Here is a 4979-nt window from a genome sequence, read left to right as displayed (position 1 = left end):
TGAAAGAGAAGATAGATTGGCATGGAGACTACAGCAATGGGCCCAAGGGCATCAGAGATGGTGGGCATGGCACAGGATAGGACAAGGTTGAAATCTGTTGTTCATAGGGGTTGCTGAATTGTATTCTACTTGACAGCACCTAATAGCAGCAACAACAAAGCAACCAAGGGAGCTTCAGTGGCTTAGTGGTAAGAAGTTGCACCGTCAACCCCAAAGCATGCAGTTCAAACCCACCAGCTGTTCCCATAGACAAAGATGGTCAGTCTCTTCCTGACGTAATTTCTTGCCTCAGAAAACCTGCTAGAGGGTTGGCTACGGAGTGATTCCAACTAAATAGTACTTACCAAGCAACCCAAATTACCTGTCTAAATCCATATTGATTTATATTCCACATTTCTATAACGTAGCATTTAATTAAAAGCCGCATTTCCCCCTCCACCCCGAGGCTAGATGACCTGTTACCTTTAAGAAAAGACTGGATGAATCCTACAAGAAGAAGAGAGGCTAAAATCATTCATAATCTATTTACTTTTTTTGTTCACATGGAGCTTCAACAAGTCTGCATATCTAGTTTCTCAACCCAGAAGAGTCTCAGGCAAAGAAATAGACGAAAAGAAACGAGGTTCTGGGGTTGCTATGCCCCCTAACAACAGATGTGGTGCAACTGAAGAAAAGGAGAGACAAATTCTAAAAAGTAGACCCAAGAGCCCCCCAAAATACCACATTCTAGGTGACTCACAGTAGAAACAAATGGGCTCTCATTTCCCAAAAGGTTTTAACACTAGTGACTCAACAGAGTAGTTACTAAAGTTTATAAAAATGACCGTAAGCAGAACAAAAATGTTAAGCTAAGGTCAGTGCATTCTATTTTCAAACCAGTATGTATGTGACTCTTTTTAGAAAGACTTACGTCCAAAATGATTAAATGTTTGAAATGTGATGCTTAAAATAAGAGCAAGCCTTTAGCTAGCTGGAAAGCTCAGCTGTCCAGAATGACTCGTTTCATTCCGGGTCACGGAATTCTTACTCGAGCTCAGTCTGAACCCTGATGTTCTAAACCACTAGCTGTTCTGTGAGAGAAAGATGGGGCAATTTCTTCAGACACGGTACAGCCTTATAAACCGTTGGAAGGTTTCAGTGAATCAGAACTGACTCAATGCTAGCAGTGGGGTTAAGGATCCCCAGGTTGTGCAGAAAAGAAAGATTCCCATGCTTACTGTTAACTGAAAAGTTGGAGGTTTGAGTTCACCCAAAAGGACCTGGTGAGATTCTGAAAAATCAACCACTGAAAACTTTATAAAGCATAGTTCTTTCAACCCTGACACAATGGGTTGCCATGAGTCAATTTAAAAAAAACAACAAAAACACAACAACCCAGAAAAACCCTACTTCTCCCTAAAGGGTAATAAAGCACCTACTCAACCAGGGAAAGGTTGTTGCTTTGACTTATATGCTATTTGGAATAAACCAACAGGGGCTTAAGGAGGTTTTACTGTATTTGGTTTGCAGGCTTTGCTTGGCACTGTCTCTTTAAAAGGCTGCCTGCCTTTGAACTAATCCTCTATTTATAATCCAGCTGGAGAGAGATCTCAGCAATGTATACAAATTCCTCCAATTTACAGAGTGCTGCTCACGTAGTCTTTGCTGGCTCCATCAACAGCCCCTGCGTTTGCCCTGGTTTCTCCAGAATCACCCTCATCATCCCAGAATCGCCTGGGTACACGGAAGGTGGTGCGTCTGGCATGCCCAGGAACGCACCCCACTTTCCTGATAGGGTGCACAGGGCATGTCAGGGGATGGGGTTAGGAGCTGGATTAAGCTCAGTAAACACCATCACTCACTCCTGACAGCCCATGCTGCCCAGACGCCCTTAACCAGCTGCCAAGGGCTGATGCTTCATGCACTGCTTCCCCTATCAAGCCGTTCCTTTCTTATAACTCATTCCCTCCCCGAAACGACGCCAACTCCACATTTTCCTCCCCCCCCCCCCAATTCACACAAATTATTGCAAGTCATGGCAGGCTAAATATACCCTCCCGTCTGTCCTCCAGATGCGGAGGCCTCACCACCAACCTCCACAGCTTCCGGATACCTTTCCAGCTGCCTTCTCGCTCTTGATTTCCTTTCTCTTTCTTTCTCACCTTTCCCCCCACCCCAACCTCAGCCCCCCAATACTTCTGCCTTCTGCATCCCAGGCTCATCTTGCCTTTCTGGCTCTCCTGGCTCAAAGGAAAATTCCAGAGGGAAGCTATGAAGCCTAGACAGCATGCCTTCTCAATCCACCACCCCTCTCCCCACAACTCATAGTGGCGTATGATGTAACGTAAGGAAGAGGCAAGAGACCTCAATTCAACTAGGACACTAGATATCAAGCTTCTGTGGGTTCTCCTTCACCCCTTCACTTACTTCCTCTGTCAGGAGTCACTTACCCACTGTGCTACCTTAGTTGTTTCTTCTTGTGTCCGGGGTTTCAAAGAGTGACTGGTCACTCCCTCCCTTTAATAATCTCCCGCCTTACAAGAAAATATCCATCAGGGCACACCTTCGCCATCACACTCTCAAGGTTCATTAACATCAGTTCCCTTCGCCTTTTTCACAAGACCTAGATACTGGGAGTTTGAATCATTTCCATTTCTCTCTGTTCCACCTCCAAGCTGGCCAGGTCCTATGTAAGATGTGTATACTTGCCTTTCGTCGCCTGCCCTAACAAGGGTTGACTATCCCTGTGTGCACGTATCAGGAGAATTTACCTTGGTAGTACAATGTGTCACATATTTGGTCTGGTGGCCTAGTAGCAAGAAGCTGTGCTGCAATTCCAAAGTCACACAGTTCCAGACCACCAGATGCACCATGGGAGAAAGATGGGCAATCTCCTCCCGAGTGATTTACTCCCTCTGAAAACCTGCTGCAGGTTCAGCTATGGTTTGGATCCAACTCTATTGTATACAACAACAACAATCAAAAGATCAGGTATGAATCCACCAGCACCTTAGAGGAAGAAAGACAGAGAATCACCTCCCATGAAGATTTACAGCTTTGGAAGCCTGATGGGGCCTACTATGAGTCAGACTTAACTTGGCAACATTATGTTTAGAATCTTAATCACAGACCTCTGTCTAATTATAAAGGAAGTGCCACAACAATGATGTGTGTTCAGAACTAACCTGAGATTTGTGCTAATATATAATAATATTCATAATTAGTTTACTGTATAACTAAATAAATGCTTTGTTGAATGATTAAATTATTGTTCTTTTATTACATAATTTCCATGCCTCCATTCTTTTCTGCTGTAAAACAGGACATTTTGATTCACATACATCTTTTAGATGTTTTCAATAGGTTGGTTCAGGGTCCTTCCACTTTCTTACACTCTAATTTGGCAATCTCACAGCAACTTACAACCTCCAGTGAGAGGAAGAGAAAGAATGAATCTAGTACTATTGACTGAGTCTACTTATTTATTTATGTATCGTTTTAGGCCTCTTAGGTCAGATACTGGAGTTACAAAAGTACAGAAAAGTATTTGCCCCAAGAGACAGATAAAACTGGACTACTACCCACAGAAAGCTGAAGCAGGATGGACACCTCTCACCATACACAAAAATCAACTCAAGGAAATCTCCAAACCATAAAGATCTTAAGAGATAAAGTACGACCGAGCTTAGAAGGCCTAGCTCATGGTTTTAAAAGGCTGACAATTACAGTCAAAAATACACAACCAGGAGAGGATAAAATTGATGAATGGGACATTCTAAAGATTAAATTTCTGCACAGCAAAAACATTTTCCAACAGAGTGAAAAGAAATCTATTGACTGGGAAAAACATTTGGCACTACCATTTCAGACAAGGATCTCATATCAAAAGTTTACAGAATCCTACAGGACCTCCACAATAAAAAGCCTGTTAACCCAGTCACAAAATGGACAAAAGATATGGAAAGACTTTTCACAGAGGAAGACATTCAGATGGCCAACAGACACATGAAGAAATGCTCAAAATCACCGGCAATAAGAGAGATGCAAATAAAAACCACAATGAGGTACCATCTCACCTCAGTAGCAGTGGCAAAGTTTAACAGGACAGCAAGTAATAAATGTTGAAGAGGCTGTAGAGAGATAGGAACTCTTACACACTGTTGATAGGATTGTAAAATGGTACAACCACTGTGGAAGGCAGTTTGGTGTTCCCTCAGAAAGCTGAACATAGAAATTCTGTATGACTCAGCTATTCCACTGCTTAAAATATACCCTGATAAAATTAGAACTGAGACATAAATGGAGATTGACACATCAATGTTCATAGCTTTATTTATCATTAAAAGAACATGGAAATAGCTCAAATGTCCAACCACAATTAAATGGATTGAGAAATTGTGATATATTCACATGATGGAACACTACACAACATACAGGAGCAAGGATTCTGAAAAGTACTACCCAACTTGGGAGGGACTAAAGAGCATTATGCTACTTGAACTAACTCAGTCCCAAGAGGACAAATACTGTATATGCCTATTATTGTAGAAATAGAAGGATAACTAGTAAAACATGTGTGAGGATCCAAGTGGGGGAGAGTGGGAGCAGAGGGGTGAGGATGGGCAGGGGGATAATCATAGGATCACATCATTTGATAGGTAGAGGGAGGGCTAGGTAAAGGGAATGGGGAAAATCTGGCGTGAAAAACAGTATCTACAAACTTTGTAAGCAAACCAGTATAAAATAAAAATTTTATTTATAAAGAAAGACACTATAGTCTACCTCAACCTTAGCATTGTTATTGTTGTTGTTGTTGTGTGCCATTGATGTGGAACCAACCCACAGATGACCCTCCAGCAAGTTTTCAGAGACAGTAAATCACACTGGAGAAGATTGTCCATCAAGCTCAGCATTACTGATAGATATTATTAAGAAAACCAAAAACAAGCAACAAAAGCCCAATAATTCATTGCTATCAAGTCGGAACCAACTTGTAGCTG

The sequence above is a fragment of the Elephantulus edwardii genome, unplaced genomic scaffold, assembly GCF_000299155.1.
Source record: "Elephantulus edwardii isolate Elephantulus edwardi_28Jun2011 unplaced genomic scaffold, EleEdw1.0 scaffold00037, whole genome shotgun sequence".
In the NCBI taxonomy this organism is placed as follows: domain Eukaryota; kingdom Metazoa; phylum Chordata; class Mammalia; order Macroscelidea; family Macroscelididae; genus Elephantulus; species Elephantulus edwardii.
This window is presented reverse-complemented; position numbering follows the sequence as displayed.